The following is a 22,041-nucleotide window of genomic DNA, read 5'->3' as shown; positions in this document are numbered from 1 at the left end:
ATGATTCCTGAATTTGAAATTTTGCTACTTTCAGATAATCCAGAGAAAAGTGTTATTAATTATGTATTCCTTGCCCCTGGGTCACTTTCCAGTTTCCTTTTCCACAGTAAAGTTGAAGTACTTTTTCTCACTGAAGTTTTAAGCCGGCAGAATGCTTTATTTCTTTAAGAGGGAGCAAAACAGAAAAAGCAAAACAAAGCAAAGCAAGGCTAAGAGGCTTAACAAAACAAGCACTGGTGAAACTTTCCTCCTCAGTTGCTTATTTGAAAGCTTTTTTTTTTCTTGGAAAGTTGAAGAGTGCAGCTGACCTGCTTTCCTTCCCTGGTGGTGAATGCGTCCTTCTAGCAGTTTTCAGACTGTTAGATTTCTGCCAGTGTTTTGCACAATCCGGAATGCCCTTTGACCCCATGTCTGATTGTCCTGGGCCTATTCATCTTTCAAAACCCTGGGCTGTTCAGGTGCCAACTTCTCTGTGAAGCCTTCCCTCACCCTCCAGGCCACAGCTTATATACTTTGAAATACTTCTGCGTGTCTTGCAGGCACTGAAGTTGTCCGTATGTCTGTTTGTGTGACTAGACAGTGTCTTTCTTAGAGCCCCTGTGTCTGGTAGATTCATGTTGGTATCCTTCCTCGTAACAGTGTTTAATAACTTTGGCGGAAGGGAACTAAACAGGATTTCACACCGTGCAGTTCCTCTGTGTATTGTGGCTAATCTGTGCTTGTGTCTAGACTGAAAGTGTGTACCCTGCCCAATGGAAAACGCAAAGGGGAATTTAGACAGAATGGAATGTTACACAAGCAGTGACTTGGCCAAGATGGTTGAGATTATTCAAGCGCCTGTGATGTCTCTTTCGTGCTTTATCTGCAAACAGATACTTCAAACAGGAGGAAAGCCTGCTTCTCACTGTAGCCGTTTCTAGGATGTCACTGTCAGTCAAGCAGATAGCCATGGGCAAAGCCCTGTGGTGGGATTCAGACATTCCCAAACTATGGGCTCTACTCCAAGGAAGCTCCCTTGTGTGTATGCAAGATGTGTACACATGAACAATACAAGGTAGCATATGATGAGGTGTAAACGGAGTGATAATATCATGTAGCACTTAAGCACTGAATATAAATACAGTGTAGGTTTAGAGGTTCAAGGGAAGTGGTCATTAGAAGTTGGGGTACTCTGCTTTGCAGTTTGGTTTCCTTAAGCATTTCCGTTTCCTGAAAGCAAAATTTTTTTTGCCTCCAAAATCAGATCTGTGTTAATTCTAAGGTCCCTTCTACGCAAAGACTCTTGTTTCCATGTCATTTAACCTTTCTGTGTCTTAATTTCCTGATCAATGAAATGGAATTACAGACCACGCTCTCTAATGACACATTAATTCTAAGCAAAACAAAAACTGCAGAGTTGTTTGTTGCCTTACTGAACCAGATCAAAAGGGTATAAAGTGTACCCTCTTTCTTATTTTCTAAGGTTTCATGGTTTTGACAGTAGTAAATCTGTCAAGCTTGAACTTGCAGGCGTCTTAAGGCTTTTTAAGTGATATATTTGAAATACAAAGTTAATAGTGACTTTTGTCATCATCTTTTGGATTTGTGCCAAATACTTAGTGGATTAGTTAATATCATTTAAGAAAATAAAATAGAGTCCCTATTAAGCATTTTATGCAGTCATTAAAAATGCATACTAAATGTGAGTTGGAATATTGCCTGGTTAAATAATATTCTTCTAAAAGGAGCTGATGAATTCTTTAGAAGGTGGTACATAGTTGGAAGACAGGAATGCAAATTTTTAGATGATAAGTCTTATTTCCGTTAGTGCCATGAACTGGATATGTGGCAACGGCCAGTGGGTAGGCGTCTTCATTATTTCAGTGTACACATGGGAGAGTAGGTGGTGACTTAAATATCTCTCTGCATGCTCAGTTCATCAGTTGTGTCCGACTCTTTGCAACCTCATGGACTGTAGCCTGCCAGAGTCCTCTGCCCCTGGGATTCTTAAAGCAAGGATACTGGAGTGGGTTGTCATGCCCTCTCCAAGGGATCTTCCCAACCCAAGGATTGAACCCATGTTGCCTTTGTCTCCTGCGTTGGCAGATGGATTCTTTACCCCTGAGCCACCTGGGAAACCCAAGTACCTCTATGTGCATGCATGCATGCCCAATCTTTTCAGTCATGACTGACTCTTTGTAACTCTGTGGACCATAGCCCACCAGAGTCCTCTATCCCTGGGATTCTCCAGGCAAGAATATTGGAATGGGTTGCCATGCCTTCCTCCAGGGGATCTTCCGGACCCAGGGGTTGAACCAGCGTCTCTTATGTCTCCTGCATTGGCAGGTGGGTTGTTTACCACTAGCATCACCTGGGAAGCCCAAATTCCTCTATATTGTGGTTTAAACATAATAGTTTTAGGTTTTCAAAACAGTGATTTGAAAAACGAAAGCTAGTTTTTCTTCAGTGATAAGAATTCTTCAGTTATCACTGAGCCTGGGGACTATGCAGGATCCTTCTTAGTGGAATGACTTTACCGGCTGACAGGTATCAGTTGCTGTGATGAAGGATTGAACTGGTACATTATAATCTTTGGCGCACATACATAGGGGTCAACGTAGAGGCATTAGAGCACCATGACACAGACAGCGGGAGTCTACCTGGTTTGTGTTGCACGAGTAGATAAATCTTTGGTGTATAAACTTCGGAAGTCCATTTCCAATGGCCTGTGTGCACATGTATGACCGTGGCTTAGAGCATGCAATGCCAGGGAAGTCTGCGGTCTCCTTCAGGGCACTGAGCCATTCTGAGAACTGACCTTCTCAGCTGGTTTGGCCTCTACCCCATTTTCCTAGGAGAAAGGGTTGTTACTTTCCTCGTTTCATGGAATGATAACCACATTCATTTCAAAAATTCTCTTCAGGTATCTTTCCTTTATGATTTTGATTTGAAACAATAAAATCCGGTAGGATGTGAAATACTAATATGTAGCACTTTATATAAAGAAAAGAGAGAATTGGACATGCTAAGGGCTTTCTAAAGGTAACAGCTGTTGTGACTTTCATCACTCTGCTTCAAAGTGCTTGTGATGGCACATGCATATGAATCGGAATGTATACACCTGTCAAGTGAGTATTAATAGAGACAAGCAACGCATTTCTTCGGCACTTTGTGAACAAAACAGCTGCTAGATGATAATGTCCTGAAATGACTGTCTACTGTAGTCATCCTAGAACCGGTGACCTAGGGGTGAAAGCTTCTAGATCCTTTTATTAAACTCTGAGTCATCCAGACCTTTATGGGTAAAAGTGTAGCCTGCTTTTTCCCTTTAAACCTTAAAGCAACCTGCATACTTTTAGGAACTGGCCTGTTCAAGATGGAGTTTACAGGCAGCCGCCTTCACACAGGTGAACTTACGGATCCTCTCACACCAGCTATGATTCTGGTAGTCTTGAAAACGTGAAGAATAAAAGAGACTGAACTCTGTTAAGTCACTGCGAATTTAAAAAGTGAGGATTCCGGCATATGTAAACTTCCTCTTCTGTGTACAGTGTGTGTACGTGGTGTGTATTTTGGAGCTGTGGTTACCATGCGCTTTCACAGCTTCCTGACTCACGTGCTCCTTTTCCTCTTCTGATTCTTTAATGCTATCTCTTTTAATAATTTCTTCATTTCCCCTTAATCATTTCTCTCTTTTTCCTCTTACTCTTCACAATTTGATTTTAAATAGCACTTGGGTACTGCCGAGGAGTCAGTGCCCTGTCCGGGGCTGTTCTCCGGGCCCTCGGGACCTGGTGCAGATGGTGTCTGGGTGTCTGCCTTCCCGCGTCCTCCGGCGTCTAGAGATGACAGCGCTCCGCCGAGCAACCCTGCACTGCCTACGGGTCTCAAATAACTTGACTAGTACTACTTCCCTTGGGTGTCACCTTTAGAGTGGTGATTTTTTTTTTCCTCCTAGAGTAGAGCTCAGCTTTTTATAGTTGAAGGCTGTTCCTTACTCATGTGAGAGACACAAAAAGAACATTAGACTTGAGCTCCCAGCTTTTCCTTAAGCATTGGTGATGGGGATGTGGACAGATACCTGAGCCATAATTTCTTATAATTGACATTTTCATTTGTTAATGTACCACTTACACACATAACAGACATTTATTGGCTACCTCTATGTCAGGGACCTTGAGAGACTTTTTAAATGTATTAAATGCCCGCAAGGAGCTGGCTTAGAGCCTTGCTTTCCTCAAAGCTTTATCTGGTGGCATAAATAAGCTTTCCTTTAAGTTCTCAGACAAGTGTGCCTCTCCTCTTTCCTTCCTGGGAGGATTTTATTAAGCCAGTTCTGGAAGACCAGCTAACCTTTTAGTAAGCATATTACTATTCCTCCTCTTATGTTTATTTCAAAGTAATAAGAAACAGTATCAGAATAAGTTATTACTATAATTAAATTTTCTTAATGAACATTTCTTAGAGCTCTTTGTAATTGTTGTAAATAGAATATTAATTAATGCTTTGCTTCTTTCAACATTTTTATTACTTTTGCGCTTTTCCAAAAAAAAAAACCACTCAAAACATTTTGATAACTGTGTTTGGATCATTCATAAAAATATGGCCAATCTTTAAAGTTATGACACTTTCAAAGAATTGTTTCTTTGTTCAACTTCACTTTGTCAGCCGAGTTTTATGTGATAAACTCATTGAACCTTCCCAAATCAAGTTCTGTCTTAAAAATTCAGTATCTTCAGGACAATAATTCCTAGAAGAACATTCTCTTTCAAAGTGATCACTACTATTTGCCCCATCAGTTTTGGGTAATTACACTTGAGCTTTGAAGTTTCCATAAATAACAACAACCATTAATTGAACACCTATATTTGAAGCATTTTTTTTACATTTATTCTGTTTCAGTTTCTGTTAATATGTTATTATGTTTCCATTTAGTATATTTTATTATTTAATTTTAATTCCCTTGCATATTAAATACTTATTACATACCAAGCACTGTTGTTGGTGTTGGAAACACAGAGAAGTGAAACAGATAAAACCCCTTACTCTATGGAGTTTATTTATTAGGCTGGGGGGAGATTGATAATAAAATAAGTAAGTTATTTAGTATGCTAGATATTATTTCATATACTATAGTATATTATAAGGAAAGAAAAACAAGGGAAGCATGGTAAGATATATTGGGAAGGAGGTTTTCTTTATGTATTTATAGTGTTTTTAGGAATTGTCAGGGAGGGTTTGTTATAGATGGTGACTTTTGAGCAGAGATCTTCATGATGGCAGTGAGAGAGCAAATGAAGAGAATATCTGAGGAAAGAGTAAGTATAAAGTTCCAGGGACAGGAGCATGCTTGGTGGGGGGGTTCCAGGAATGACAGAGAGATTCATATGGGGGAAGCATATGGAATGAGGAGGGAAGCACTAAGAAGAAACCAGAAGAAGTGGGGAAAGCTGATAGAAAGGGCTTTAAGGCCACAGAGAACTTGCAATTCCTCCGAATGAGCTGGAAAGCTGGTTTTTGGGTTAATCAGATGTGACTTTACCTTTAAGACAGAGGATTCTGGCTCTCTGTGGAGAATATATCAAGGGAGTCAAGAGTGGAAGTAAGGGGACTTCCCTGGCTGTCCATGGTTAAGACCCTGGGCTTCGAACGCAGGGGGCACAGGTTTGAATCCTAGTCAGGGAACGAAGATTCCACATGCAACCTAGCCAAGTAAAAGCCATTTAGGAAAAAAAAAAACTTGGGGGGAAAAAAGGAATGGAAGTGATCAGTTAGAAGAATTTGGCAATAAGCCAGAGAAGGGATGTCATAGTTCAGACTAGGGTGATTAGAGGTAGATACGGTTTGAACTGGCGGAATTTTGAATGTATTGTGACGGTAGAGCTGATGGAATGTGCTGATGACTTGGTGTGGGGATAAGAGGGAAAGAGAGTCCAGGATGACTCAGGTTTTGAGCCCAAGCAGTCAGAAGAATGGGTTTGCCATTTAACTAGGTGAGGAATGCTGTAGGCGGACTTACTTTAAGGAGAATCAGGAGTTTATGCAAAGTTCAAAAAGGTTGTGTAGACATTCATGAAAGAATGGCAGCTGGCGTGTGGCAGTCAGCAAAGAGACCTTCCTAGGAGATGCAAATTTGAATCCCTCTGATATAGAGAAGATGTGTAAAGCCATGAGACCAGAGCAGGATTGAGGACTGGGTCTGGACATGCCAGGGCTTGCGGATGCAGAGCCTGGGACGTGTGAAGGAATAGGAAGGAGTCTGAAAGGGAGAGGGCAAGAAGGAAAACCAAGGCAGAGTGGTTAACCAGAAGCCAAACAAAGACGGTGTTTTATAAAGGAAGGAAAAGTCATTTTTGTCTAATGTTTCTGATAGTTTCAGCAGGATAAGGGTTTAAATTGACCATTGGATTTCCCAACAAGGAGATTATTTGTAAGTGTGAATAGTGCTGTTTTCATTGGCACTGGTGGAGTTGACTTTCTGATTATAATGGGTTCAAGAAAACAGGAACAGCTCAATTTCTGTACTAAAGGTAGTAGAATGTTCCATGAGGAAACTCAAGGTTAGCAAGGTTAAAGAACTTGTCCTAAATCACATAGCTAGGAAATGGCAACGGTGGGATTTCAGTTCCATTTGGCTCTAAAGCCCAAGGTCTTTTAATAGTCTTTGCATTTATTATCTTATTTATAGGTTAAATATGTTGATTTTTCTTTAAAGTTTGTATCTGTATTGTACAGTCACAAGGCTTGCAGTCCAAGAAGAAACTTAATTACATGTTTTGAGGAAGTAGAAGTCTCTTGCCCAAATTTAGATCCAGAGAAAGATTTCAACCAAGGTCAGCTTCATCTTCATGTAAGAAAATCAAGAGGAATTGAGTTGAGAAGAGCTATGATTTAACTTACTATTAAGTTTTAATGGCAGCACACTCTCCTGTTTTCTTCCTAACTCTTGACCATGCCTTTTGTTTCCATTTGAACTTGTTCTCATGTTACCATCTCTTAATGTTGATATCTGCATGGTCATATATTAAACGCTCTCCCTCCTCACATTGAAGTCAAAAAGAGAAGGGGGCAGCAGAGGATGAGATGATTAGATAGCATGACCGACTTGATGGACACAAATTTTTGCAAACTCCGAGAGATGGGGGGTGGGGTACAGAGGAACCTAGCTTACTGTAGTCCTTGGGATTGCAAAGAGTCAGACACAGCCTAGTGACTGAACAACAGCTCCTCACATTGTGTATTAGTAGTGGGACCATGAATTTCACTCCCATGGTTTCAAGTAACACCTATATGCTCTTGACTTCCAAATCTTTGCTTCTAGCCCAGATGACTTTTTCTCACCTACAGTACCATATTGCCGCCTCTCTTTGACATTTCCACCTGTATGTTCCATCCACAGCCACCTTAAACCTCTCAGAACTAACCTCCCTCTCCTCCTCTTCCTTCCCCGATCCCTAAAGCTTTGCTCTTCCTTTGGGGTTCTGTGTTTCCATCAGTTATACCCAGGCCAGAAGCTTGGGCATCATCTTCGAGTTCTTTTCCTCCCTCACCTCTCACATCTCATTTATCACCAGTCACTAATCACTTTCAGTCCTACCTCCTAAAATTATTTCTGTAGTCTTCTCGGCATTTCCCTTGCTCAGGCCTCTACCATTTCTCTCCTGGATTCCAAGCACAGCTTCCTCCTTTGTCCAAGTGTTCCAATCTTGGCCACTTCCAGTCTCTTCTTCACACCACCACCAAAGTTGTCTTGTAGGGTACAAGACTGGTCTTGGCACTTCCCCTTCTTTACGTTTCAGTCTGCTTCTTGCCTTTACAATAGACTCTGAACATGGTTTACATGTGCCTGGGTGAGCTAACTCCTGTTTACCACTCTTTCTCATCAACCCCCCTCAACCCTACCCCCATCTATCCCTATAGCCGTATTAAACTGCTTTTTGTTCACTGAGTACTCTATGACTCTCTTAATCATGAATCTTTAGTTTAGTGACATGTGATTCTATGTTAGCGGGATCTACTTTTTTCCCTTAATCCCCATCTCTGCCTCTTTCACACTGATTCATTCTAGTCTCAACTTAGACATTTCTTCTTTTGCGAATTCTTCTTGACCCCCTCTTATCTGGATTAAGCATCCTTCCTGTGGTCTTTGACAACCCTTTGACTCACTGTAAGAGTATTATATTTCACTGTACTTAAATTGCCTGTTTCCTGCTCCATGCTCCCATTAGACTATAAAGCTTGATGCATGTAGAGACCTTATTCATTTTTTTTTCTGATTGATTTCTTAGCTCTTGGCGTACTGTCCACATGAAATGAGTATTTGTGTAGTGGGTTTATGTAGTTAGATTATAAATTAACTAATACATTGAGGCTAGTTGTCAACATACAGAGTATTGGGATAGATAGCCAAAATGGTTTTTAACAGGAAAATCTCAACATTTCATTACCTTGCTTAAAATCCTACAAACCCTTTCCCATTGCTGTAATGAAAAGATTCTGGTTCATGACATTGCTGATGAGGTTTGGTCCCTGCTGCTTCAGTCTCTTCTCCATCCCTCCAGCTCCAGTACTTTCCGGGCATGGATCCTTCCCTTTGTTAATTTCTCCTCATCCTTCAGATCTCAGCCGGCCTTGGTCTCCAGACTGAATCCGTCTCACCGTTTATGCTTTTAGAGTCCTTTTTACCCTGCAGTCATTTTTTAAATCCCCTTTTGTAATTATATGTTTGTGAGATGATTTGATATTTGATTAATTCTCTCTCCCTCCCCATATTATTTGAGCTGCTTTTATAACTAGCAGTTAGCACAGAGCCCAGTTCAGCACCAACAAATGTTGCTGAACAAATGTTTGTTAAAAGACTGAATGAATGATTGAGAGTAAATTATACTATGTTCAGGTTGGTAGGAAAATTAAGGTAGATTTTGAACCTAGTATGTTTCAGTTCAGAATGTTTAGGTTGGTAGGAAAATTAAGGTAGATTTTGAACCTGAATTTTTGATATTTTATTCCAGAGTAAATTTACATTTTTAATGCAATGGAATGCTATGACCTGAGTTTTTGTTTTGGCAACCAGTTTATCACTGAGATGCTTCTTTAATTATGAAACCTATTCTGTCTTCTGCTTAACAGATTGCTCCAGAACCTGGGCACTTAGGAACAGCCGTTTTATTTTGATCACGGCATGTAGGTTGGGAATTTGGGAAGGGCTCAGCTGGTGGTTCACACTTGGGCTTCTGCTGCCTTGGTGGTCAGGTGTCAGCTCTCTTGCTTGGCTGGCAGCTGTGCTAGCTGGTGACAGTATGCTTGGCTGTGGCTGTTCACAGCAGTGCTGGCGTGTAGCCTTGATAGCACTGTCGTCTCAGGGCACTGGGCTTCTTACATGGAGGCTGGCCTCCCCAGGGCCAGAGTCTCCAGGAAGCCACGTGGAAGCTGTCTTAACTTGGGAAGTCATTCAGCGTCACCTGGGCTTCCCCGGTGGCTCAGACGATAAAGAATCTCCCTGCAATGCAGGAGCCCCAGGTTCCATCCCTGGATGGGGAGGATCCCCTGGAGGAGGAAATGGCAGCCCACTCCCGTATGGGTTGTCTGGAGAAGCCTGTGGACAGAGGAGCCTGGCAGGCTACATACAGTCTATGGGGTCACAAAGAGTCGGACATGACTGAGCGACTAACACTTTCACTTTTTTACTTTCAGTAGAAAGACACTGAGACCCAACGCTTCAATTTTTGTGAATACTTAAAAGAATTTGGGGCCATATTTTTAAACCACCACACTACTTCAAACAAAAATCAGGAATGTTGTGAATTTAGGTAGTAAAGCTTTTGAGCCTGAATTTTAACTTGTCTTTATTTAAAGTTTCATGTCTTATCAGTTATTTAATTACATATTTCCTATTCATATCACTGGGAGAAGGGCATGGCAACCCAGTCCAGTATTTGGAGACTCCCACGGACGGAGAAGCCTGACGGGCTACAGTCCATGGGGTTGCAAAGAGTCGGACACGCCTGAGTGGCTCACACATTCATATTGTTATATGGATTAATGTACTTTGCTTTGTGGGAGTTCTGTGCTTTATCTTTGAAGAATTTAATAATAAAGCTTTAAGCAAAGCTTATATGCAAGTTGTTCCCTTTTATTAATATTTATTTTTAATTATTTGTTTGGCTAGGCTGGATCTTAGTGGCAGTGCGCTTGGCTTTCTAGCTGCAGAGAGCAGGGGCTACTCTCTGGCTGTGCTGCTCAGTCTTGCCATTGTGGTGGCTTCTCTTGTTGCAGACCACAGGCTCTAGGGCACGCGGGCGTCCGTAGTTGCAGTACAAGGGCTTAGTTGCTTCATGGCATGTGGAATCCCTTAGGACCCAATCAAACCCATGTCCCCTGCATTGGCAGGCAAATTCCTATCCACTGTCCACCAAGGAAGTCCAAAAGTTGTTCCCTTTTAAGCTGAAGTATTTTAAGTAATTTCATTGTAACTGAATATCTTGAGATCAGGGTCAACTTCCGATTATATCTGATTAATACCACTAATGTTAATTATCATAACATAATATTATGTTAATTATTAATGAATGATTATTAAGACCACTTATTCTACATATTGTAACTTCTATCGTATCAAAGTTTTAGCTTCAAGAGTTGGACAGGACTGAGCGCCTTCACTTTCACTTTTCACTTTCGTGCTTTGGAGAAGGAAATGGCAACCCACTCCAGTGTTCTTGCCTGGAGAATCCAAGGGACGGGGGAGCCTGGTGGGCTGCCGTGGGCTGCCGTCCATGGGGTTGCACAGAGTCAGACATGACTAAAGCAACTTAGCAGCAGCAGCAGTGATTAAAATATCATTTGAAAAAGTTGAATACCTTGCTGGATAAAAAGAATTGATGTAACGGATAGTTTTTGTGGTGCAGGGATATTCTGTACAGAAATTGTTGTATTTAATGATACCTGAGAATTAACCACTCTAGTTAATGTTTGTTAAATTGGCTCACTGTTGGGTTTTTATTGTCACGATATTCTAGTTTGGCTGATTCTATCATTCGGCTAGTGTCCTCTCACATAGGTAGCCCTTACATTTGCAGAAGCAAGTGTGTTGTGCTCAGAAATCTCCTGGTTGAGGATCTGTGCCCCCTGAAGAGGAGGAGGTGTATTGCTTTCATGATGTGCCTTTTTCCCCAGCTCAGGTAACTAAATTCTGCACTTACTCATTCATGTGCATGACTAATCCCTTTTTAAATCTTGCAGAACTGTTTGCCTCAATGGTATTCTCTACTGTAAGATTCAGAGGCTAATTATAGGCTACCTAGCAAATTACTTCCCCTTTTGTGGTGTTGATTCTTGCCTGATTTCCTCACTCAGTTATTGGCCATACTCAGCATTCCTGAAGCTCTGAGACGTAAGTGGCCAGTTAAATCACCAGGGCTTTTCCTTCTGGTTGCTTAACCAGCTTAATTTTAAACAGCAGGTAAAATAAAACACTTGGTTATAGCGTTTCCCTAGCGTTTTGTTCGGAGAAGGCAATGGCACCCCACTCCAGTACTCTTGCCTGGAAAATCCCATGGATGGAAGAGCCTGGTGGGCTGCAGTCCATGGGGTCGCCAAGAGTCGGACACGACTGAGCGACTTCTCTTTCACTTTTCACTTATGCATTGGAGAAGGAAATGGCAACCCACTCCAGTGTTCTTGCCTGGAGAATCCCAGGGACGGGGGAGCCTGGTGGGCTGCCATCTCTGGGGTCGCACAGAGTCGGACACGACTGAAGCGGCTTAGCAGCAGCAGCAGCAGCAGCACCATTAACTTCAGTGTTGTTTTTCCCCTTATGTTACCGTTTTTCCTCAAGATTGTGGGGAAAGAAACACTTTGAAAATAATGGGCTCCTGAAAATAAAAGAAATATTCTGTGTGTCCCATGTTCTGGTGTTTTATGCTAAGACTGTGTGTGTGTGTGTGTGTGTGTGTGTGTGAAGTTTGTGTGTTACAAGAAGATGTTGCTCATTTTGATTTATAAAAACCTCAGTTTAGTCATTTTCGGGTGAATTCACATATCTCGGGTTTAGTTGGAGTCAACCTAAGTCCCTTGGGTTCACCTTTTTCCTGCTGTTGGTTTTTAATGTGTCGCAGTGTGAGTCACTGAGGGCTTCAGCCTTAAGATCAAGGGAGAGTTTAGAGGAATGCTTGAAAAGAAAACATTGGAAACAATAGTAAGTCTTTTCCCAAGAGTTTGAATTTGCTTTTTTTCTGAAAAATACTGTTTGTCCAGATATGTTCTTCTCTTCAAAAATCACTACAGACTTAGGAAATTTGGAAACAGAATTTTCAATTTTGCTTACAAATCATCCAAATGAGCTGCTTTCAGAGAGTTCTGACCCATGTGTTTAAAAAATAGCACTTTATGGTTAGCTCTAAGAATAGTTGATTGACGCTAAAGTTAGGAAAGATGTACCTCGCTAGCTGAATTTCATCAGCAATCTTTGAATGCTTGGTAGATGAAACATAAAAAGAAGTGTAATGATTTAGTAAGCACAGGCAGCAGGATTTTTTTTTTTTTTTTTTTTTTGCCTCTCTGTGTCTCTGTGCGGTGCTTTTTCAGTTAGACACCATCATTAAAACAGTGTATCAAAACTGAACATGGACCTTGGAGACGCAGTGTCACTGAATGTCAAAGATTTCTAAAATTAAGAATGCTGTTTCTAAGTCATTGCTTTCACAATTCCTAATGATTCTATTAGTGATGATAAGACATTTTGTATCAATAATTAATAAAATTGAGAGTCAGATGTTAAAAAAATTACTGGAACTTTTGGATTCTTTTTACAATCTAGACGGGTTGGCCAGAACCCTGTTGATTTGCTCAGGGTGCTCATAAAGAAAGGTCAGGCAGGCAGTCCTATCACAGGCTGGCTAATGACACACTGATCTGGGGCCATAAATTACCCTTAACCCCACATGGTCATGTCATAAAGGGTCTGCTTCTGATCAGAAGACACGATGGAAGAATTACTATTAATCTCTTCACCACTTCTGGAAAAACAAATGGAAACACATATACTGCTAGTGAGTTGCAGAGACTTGTACACACAGAAATCTTTTCCAGTGCATAAGACTTTCCTCTCTTTTACTGTGGTCACACTGCAGAAGGTCAGTTCCCTAGTAACTCAGCTGACTTAAGGCAATCAAAAGTGAGGGGAAGCTAGAGCTTTCTTATTAAAAACATTCTCTGAGCACAGACTGTTTGTTTAGCAGTGTGCTGATCACTTGAGAAGAGAAGATGTAGTCTATGATACATCCTCTTACCAAGTGTAGAAATTCAGAAAGTGAAAAGTAAGGTGTCCAAGCGAAAGATTAAGGAAAGTTTATAACTACATTGTGTGATGCTGGTTGTTGACTTAAGTGGTTCTAGGAAGAAGCTGTGTTTATGGGAGTAGAAAAAGTTGAAGCTTGGCTAGTTTATACAAAGTACTTGTTGATGTACAGGAAACATAGGAGAAGGGAGTTCGAGGTGGGGTGTGTCTTCAAGTGAGATGGAGTGAGCAAGCACACAGGTGAATGTGTACAGTTGCTCGGTTGTGTCTGACTCTCTGACCCCATGGACTGTAGCCCGCCAGACTTCTCTGTCCGTGGAATTCTCCAGGCAAGAGTACTGGAGTGGGTGGTCATTCCCCTCTCTAGGGGGTCTTCCTGACCCAGGGATTTAACCCACATCTCCCGCATCTCTTGTATCGTCAGGCGGATTTATTACCACTGTGCCACCTGGGAAGCCCAAGCACACATATGCACTCACAAATGCATTTGTGGAAATAAAGAAAAGAAAGTTGGTTGCACAGTCATGTCCGACTCTTTGCTTTTCCATGGACTGCAGCCTGTTCCGCTCCTCTGTCCACGAAATTCTCCAGACAGGAGTACTGGAGTGGGTTGCTATTTCCTTCTCCAAAATAAAGAAAGTGAAGTTGCTCAGTCGTGTCTGACTCTTTGTGACCCCATGGACTGTACCCTACCAGGCTCCTCAGTCCATGGAATTTTCCAGGCAAGAGTACTGGAGTGGGTTGCCACTTCCTTCTCCAGGGGATCTTCCTGACCCAGGGATCGAAGCTGGGTCTCCTGCATTGCAGACAGATGCTTTTATCGGCTGAGCCACCAGGGAAGTCCCAAAATAAAGAGGGAGGGTAAAAGTGATCATGGCTAGAGAGAGGGGATTAGAAGGGCAGTACGGCAAATAGGAGTGGAGAGGTGAAGCTGTATGGTGAGCAGGATTCCGTGGAACAGATGTTTCAGTACAGAGCAGAGGATACGGGCGGGTGGGCGGGCAGCAGACCCCCAGGTGTCCTGTGTCTCAAGGTTAGGGGCAGAGGGAGCCGGGTCATGGCTTACAGAGCAGGATGAGATCGCAGAGAGCTCTGAGTCCCCTCTGTGGAACTGGTACTTTGTTCTGTGATACGAAGTCATCGGAAAGCTGAGTGGAGCTGTCAGATTATAGTTAGTGCTTCAAAAAGAGCCTGGCTTCCTTGTGGAGAATAAACTGTGTTTGAGGGTGGGGTGTGGCGGAAGAGAACCAGGGAAATGGGTTAGGAGGCCGCTGCAGCAGTCCAGGGCAGAGGTGAGAGTGGCGTGGGCTACCGTGGAAATGATTCCGTCTCTTGTCCCATCACTTACCCGGCTTTTGGTTTTCAAAGGTGTAGGGAGTTCTTCGCCTTTGGTCCAGCAGGATGTCCTGCCAGTCTTTGTAGCCTTTAATGTTCAGAGGTCCATGTTGTGTTGGCTTGGCCAAAAAGTTCATTCTGGTGGATTTCCCTGAAGATCTTCTAGGAAAACTCCAGTGAACTTTTTGGCCAACCCAGTATAACTGCAGCTGCCATCTTTATCTTTTCAAATCACATGTGATTAACGGCTATTCAGCTTGATCCCCTCTCACATCTTGCTTGTCTGCAGTGTGTTTTTTGTCTGTTTTTAATTATTTGGTCCAGAGACACCATGGAGAAAATCACTGACTGAAAAAGGATTTGGATACCTGTCCATTGTTGTTATTTTACTGATTGTCAGAATCAGTTTATCAAAGAATTCGAGCTTTTCTCTGCTACCTAGTCTTTTGCAATTTGCTGTTCTCGGGCTTTCCTCACTTTATACTCAACAGTTCGCTTACCTTACTTTTTAAAACAGGAACTCCCACCCTCTCCTCACAGATAGCAAAGGTCTTACAGGCCCACCTTCAGTGCTGAGAGGAAGTTAGGATTATTTTGTAATTCTACTCAGTTCTTGTCCTTTAGCGGTTTTGAATTGTTTTGAATGGCTGTCCTTTGCTTCAGTGAATTCCTGTCTAATTACACATGTTCATCTCTTACTCCTAATTCTTGTTTTTGTAACAGAGTTCCCTTTAGGTGTCAGTTCCATTTCCTCTACCTTAAATGGCAAAGGCCCTGGGGTCATGACTTCACTGTACAGTGGCTGTTTTATTTTGATTTTGGTTGTTCTTTTCTTTGTTTTTAATAAAGGTACATGATAAAGTAATTACTTAACCAGAGATTTACTTAGCTGATTTTATGCTGAGTAACTGAGCAAAACCCTCCCTTTTGTGTGAACCTTCATTTGTTTATTTCAGAATTCTAAAGTGTTTCTTCTCATTACATTCTATTATTCATCATGGAACCAGTACTATTTCAACTGGAGGCAATAAAATATTGATGTGGTTTTAAAATTATTTTTGAGAAAGCCTCAAGTATTTATCTTTAAAATAGATTTGTCTCATGTGTGGGTTGTATAAATTTTAGAAGAATATGAACCTTATGCATTGGTATCATGACAGATTTTAGTTATCTTGCTGTATAACAGTTACCACTGGGTGAAAGTTTATTCAGTTTAAAATATTTTCAACTAGATAGTGTGAGCAATCACAGATACCAGGTAGCATCTTGGAGTACTTTAATGTTTATAAAACAATTTGAGAAAAATTTAAGTAGTTAGAAACACTGGACTTTATATTTTATGTTTAGAACATCCATTAAGTGTCTAATACCCCATTTCTATTTGTTGTGAGGAATTTAGCTCTTTTTTTCTCTATATTAATCTTCTTGTCAAGAGCAACTCATTTCAAGGTGGATTCATTGTTTTTCCTCTATAAATATGAATGAGTTTTAATTTTGGATTTCAGCGCTTTAACATTTTTCCTTAGAAGTACCTATTTTATTGAAAAATGAAAGCTAGTTCATAAAGTGATACATGATAAACTTTAATATTTATCTCACTTTATAGATACTTCTATAGCAAAAATGTGGTTGATACCTCAAAAATTCCATAGTCAAAACCCTATCCCCAAACACACAAAAAACCCTATCACACACACAAAAATTCCTGCATTGCATTTTGTATATATTGATTACATAGTGTGTCATTATATATTTCACGTAATAGTTTGTAACCATTGCCATCTTATAGACATTAATAATCCATTAATAGTTATGTAAGATGTTATGGTAGATTCTGCTTGAAGACAAATTAAAAATTATTTTACCTACTTGCCTACTCTCTCAAGGCTTTAAAATTTTCTATATGACATGTTTACCAGTCATCTTGTGTAGACCATTGATAAAGTTGTAAAGATAAAATGTCAAAAGTTAATGACATTATAGCATGCAAAAGTTATTTACTTAGTTTCTGATGAGCAGAATGAAATGGGTTTGTATTACTCGATTGTTTTCTTTGAATAAGATTGAAGAACTGTGAAGGGAAGTCATTCATCCTTCCTTGGCTTGCAGGTTTATTGTCTGGTGAGGAAAGGGAAGAAACATATAACTGTCAGAGTGGAAGGACCACTTTAGAAAGACTTTGTTTTAAAGGAAAACACAAGCTTTCTATATAATGTCTGTTCATCATCACTTCGGCAACCCCCGTTTCCAAATAGGGTGTCCTAAGTCGGCAGACTTAATAGTTCATGGATTATCTTCAGAAGGGTTCTAAGTGCCATTCATTAAAATGAAAGGAAGAAGTTCCTTAGGCTTATAAGGATACATCAAAAACTTATAGTAAATATCAGCTTAGCAGTGAGACCTTAGAAGCATTTTCACTAAATTAGAAAAATGCACTGATTCTTGTTGTCACTGTTACTGTTTAGCTTTATTGTGTAGGTCATAGCAGGTGTAATATGAAACGGACAAATATATAATCTGAAAAAAATAATGTTATTGTCTAAAAATGATCAGTATTTTTAGACAATAAGATTACCTACATAAAATGTCCAGGAGAATCTGGAGATAAAATGTTAGAACCAACAAGAGAATTATTTTTGCTGGATATAGGAGTAGACCATGGAAATCTTGGTGTACTATTTACCAGCCAGAACCAGTGAGAAAAAGAAATTACATTCAAATAGATACCTAGAAGTAAATCTGAAGACATGCATGATCTTGACAGAGAAAATTATTAATACTTGAGGGAAATAAAAGAACAAGTGAATTAAGACAGAGATATGTCCCACTGAATGGGAAGATAGAATGTCATAAAGATGTCTGTTTTCCTGAATTAGTCTATAAATTTAAGGCATATCAAGAGATTTATTTAGTATGTGTAGAAGAATAAATGTCCAAGATGAACAAAGAAAATTTTGAATAAGTAGGAAGGGCACATTTGCCCCAGTAAATAACAAGGAGTATTTTAAAGAAAAGTTGATTAAGACAGTGGGGTGTTTTTATCAGTTCAGTTCAGACACTCAGTTGTGTCCGACTCTGTGACCCCATGAATGCAGCATGCCAGGCCTCCCTGTCCATCACCAACTCCCGGAGTCCACCCAAACCCATGTCCATTGTGTCGGTGATGCCATCCAACCATATCATCCTCTGTTGTGCCCTTCTCCTCCTGCCCTCAGTCTTTCCCAGCATCAGGGTCTTTTCAAATGAGTCAGCTCTTCGCATCAGGTGGCCAAAGTAGTTTCAACTACTTTGGAGTTTCAGCTTCAACATCAGTCCCTCCAGTGAACACCCAGGACTGATCTCCATTAGGATGGACTGATTGGATCTCCTTGCAGTCCAGGGGACTCTCAAGAGTCTTCTCCAACACCACAGTTCAAAAGCGTCAGTTCTTCGGCGCTTAGCTTTCTTCACAGTCCAACTTTCACATCCATACATGACTACTGGAAAAACCATAGCCTTGACTAGACAGACCTTTGTTGGCAAAGTAATGTCTATGCTTTTGAATATGCTGTCTAGGTTGGTCATAACTTTCCTTCCAAGGAGCAGGCATCTTTTAATTTCATGGCTGCAGTCATCATCCACAGTGATTTTGGAGCCCCCAAAATAAAGTCAGCCACTGTTTCCACTGTTTCCCCATCTATTTGCTATGAAGTGATGGGACTGGATGCCATGATCTTAGTTTTCTGAATGTTGAGCTTTAAGCCAACTTTTCCACTCTCTTCTTTTACTTTCATCAAGAGGCCCTTTAGTTCTTCACTTTCTGCCGTAAAGGTGGTGTCATCTGCATATCTGAGGTTATTGATATTTCTCCTGGCAATCTTGATTCCAGCTTGTGTTTCTTCCAGCCCAGCATTTCTCATGATGTACTCTGCATGTAAGTTAAATAAACAGGGTAACAATATACAGCCTTGATGTACTCCTTTTCCTATTTGGAACCAGTTTTTCCAATGCCCCAGTGTTTTTATAGATAAAGTCAAATCCATGAAACAGAAAAAAGAGCTTAGAATGAAACCCAGTTGTATATGGCAACTTGGGACATAATGAGATTGCCCTATGAGTCAATGAGGACAGAATAGATATTTCAGTAAATGTGCAAGGATGGTTGGCTTTCCACTTAAAAATTAAGTAAGATTCTTTATCTCAACACATGAAGAAATGAAGTCTGATATGTTAAAGCTCTATATGTATAAATAAAATTTAAAGTCTACTTTAAATTTTGAAGTCGCTCAGTCATGCCCGACTCTTTACAGCCCCATGGACAGTAGCCTGCACCAAGCTCCTCCGTCCTTGGGATTTTCCAGGCAAGAATACCGGAGTAGGTTGCCATTTCCTTCTCCAGGGAATCTTCCCAACCCAGGGATCGAACCCAGGTCTCCCCCATTGCAGGCAGACGCTTTACCATCTGAGCCACCAGGGAAGTCCATTTTTAAAGTCTACTTTAGTAGAATAGATTTACAGATGTCTCTATAACCTTATAGGAAAAGATTTTTCAGGCAGCATCTGAAGGACACAACTCTAAATGAAAATTACTGTTTGATTCCATCTATATGAAGACTCTCTGAGGGAGGAAAATGTTACTATAGATTAGGGTAAAGGTTAATTCACACCCTGGGAAAATCATTTTCTAAAATACACAACTCAAGAATTATTATCCGTTATATATCCATTATGTAGAAAAACTTACAAATCAATTTTAAAATGACTAATTATTCATTGGAAAAATACAAAATTTAATGACATAAGTGGCCAATAAATGTATATTAAAAAGTTCATTTTCATGGTTAGGATACACTATGATTCCTACTAATGGGGAAAGCGCAAATTAGCAACAACGAAACAGGACAATGTTTGGGTCTTAAAAGTGGCAAGATCAAAAAGTCTGATGTAAACCGAGTGCTGGTTAGTATATGGGGTAATGGGATGTTTGTGTCGTGTACTGCGCTACTTCACTTCAGTCGTGTCTGACTCTTTGGGACGCCAGGGCCTGGAGCCTGCCAGGCTCCTCTGTCCATGGGATTCTCCAGGCAAGAACACTGGAATGGGTTGCCATTGCCTTTTCCAGGGGATCTTCCCAAACTAGGGATTGAATCCACATCTCCAGCATTGACCGGTGGGTTCTTTACCCCGAGCACCACCTGGAAATTTAGACACTGCTTGCTCCCAGCAGACTCCTGTCATTACATCGCGAATTGATTGCTTCCAGTTGAAGGTTAGGTGGAAGCTCCTCAATGCACAGTTAAATGGATTTTTAACATTTTTATTAGAATATGCTTCACATATCATACAGTTCACCTATTTAAAATATATAATGAAATGTTATTTGGTATAGTCACAGGGTGATAAAACCATTACCAGTCTAATTTTAGAACATTTTAGTTCTCTGTTAAAGAAATTCCATACCCATGAGCACTCACTCCTTGCCCCCTCCAAATCCCTCCCAGTCCTGAGAAACCATTGATAAAAAACTTCTCTCCATATAGATTTGCTTATTCTGGACATTTCATGTAAATGGGATTCTGTAATATGTGGTCTTTTGTGGCTGACGGATGAATTTTGAAATACAAAATTTCTATTGTGCTGCAATCAGGGTCCAAAAAATGCTGATAGAATTGTAGTTTGAGCTTAGAAAGTATATCAGCTGAAGAATTGTGTGGAAATGGGCATTTTGCTTCTAATTTTAAGTTTTAGCAATATAAGAAGTTTATAGAGCAACTTGACATGACTTGTTATTCCAATGGTGATTGTCAAAATGATTTTACAGTAGAGTAACTCTTGAATACAGGTACTGTGGTTAGTGTGATTTTAGGTTGAATTCATTGGTAAACGCTAAGTCGTGTCCAATTCTTTGCAACCCCAGGTACTGTAGCCCACCAGCCCCCTCTGTCCATGGGATTTCCCAGGCAAGCATACTGGAGTGGGTTGACATTTCCTCCTCCAGGGGATCTTCCCCACCCAGGGATGGAAACTGGGTCTCCTGCATTGCAGGCGGATTCTTCACCTCTGAGCCACAGGGAAGCACTTAGTAAACATCAGGTTTTCAGCAAAATCTAATTTCTGATGGTGGTTGAAGGTGGTTCTTGTCATTCAAAAAAAAAAAAAAAATCAGCCTAATCAGAGCTAAAAAAGTTGCAATTAAATTTTACCACTGTTAGTCCATTATAGTACTGTGTGGCAAGTCAGGATATTCAGCTTCTTTATCTGACAAAATGATGCACAGAGCTAACCATAGTCAACTTCATGAAAGCAAATTAATTCCACTGTTAACACTGCTGGTTTCGTAACATAATGCTGTTGTTGTTCAGTTACTAAGTCATATCTGACTCTTTCGACCTGGTGCAGCACACCAGGCTTCCCTGTCCTTCACTGTCTCCCTGAGTTTGCTGAAACTCATGTCCATTGAGTCAGTGATACCATCCAACCATGTCATCCTCTGTCTCCCCCTTCTCCTCTTGCCTTCAGTCTTTCCCAGCATCCGGGTCTTTTCCAATGAGTCAGCTGTTGGCATCAGGTGGCTAAAGTATTTGAGCTTCAGTTTGAGCATCAGCCCTTCCCAATGAATATTCAGGACTGATTTCCTTTTTTTGAATTTTTTCACAAAGTACCTGCTAATGAATAAAACAGTGAGTAATCCTAGCCTTTAAATGCATTACATTTTCACTAGCTTTGTAAATTTGACAAACTAAACCTTTTTTATTTATGTATATTTTGGGGACAAATCCGTTGTATTACATATTAGCAGATTCCACTTCAGATTACTGAATTTATGTTTTCTCAGCTTCTTTAAAAATATCCTTGCCTATCGTTTATTTCATGCATATTGTTCATACAAGGCTACTTTTCCTATCACTTCGAGGAGCACTGACTCCTTGGAAAAACAGTAAGTGGTATCTGTACACCTATTGACATGTAAGGAGATAAGGAAAATGACTTGAAATCATTTGGTTTTGTTTTTAATCATTTGTTTTTAAATTGACTGTTGACATTGCATCCTATTTCTTCAACTCTTGTGAGTAGTGTTCTTACCAAAAGGCTTAGTTTTAAATAAATTTACTTTTCCTAGAAATATACCTTTGGCAGCTACCACATAATGTAATTTATTTAATATGCAGTTGGTAAAACAGCTTTCTTTGCTTGTCTAACAAATATACCATTTGCCCACTTAACTTTGGTGGCAGCCTCATTTTATTTTTATATTTTGTGAGGAAATTTTTCTGTAATAGGACATTCTGTTTAGAATTTTCTGGTTTTTCTGACACTTCTGTATGAGTTGGAGAAATGGTGATGAGTGTGTAGGCTGGGGTAATGTTGACATGTAATGTATTTTTTTGTTATGTTTTGCTACATAACAAACAAAATGTGTTGCCATCTAATTCAGTAACAAAAGAAATCAACTC

The 22,041-nt window shown here is 40.4% G+C and overlaps 1 protein-coding gene across 1 annotated transcript in view; it reads left to right on the top strand.

Moving 5' to 3' along the window:
• The window catches only part of RNF217 (ring finger protein 217), a 119,444-nt gene that overhangs the window by 1,977 nt on the left and 95,426 nt on the right, over positions 1-22,041 (top strand). The gene's annotated exons all lie outside the window — the stretch shown is intronic.

The sequence above is a fragment of the Ovis canadensis genome, chromosome 8 (genome assembly GCF_042477335.2).
Source record: "Ovis canadensis isolate MfBH-ARS-UI-01 breed Bighorn chromosome 8, ARS-UI_OviCan_v2, whole genome shotgun sequence".
NCBI lineage: Eukaryota > Metazoa > Chordata > Mammalia > Artiodactyla > Bovidae > Ovis > Ovis canadensis.
This window is presented reverse-complemented; position numbering and strand designations above follow the sequence as displayed.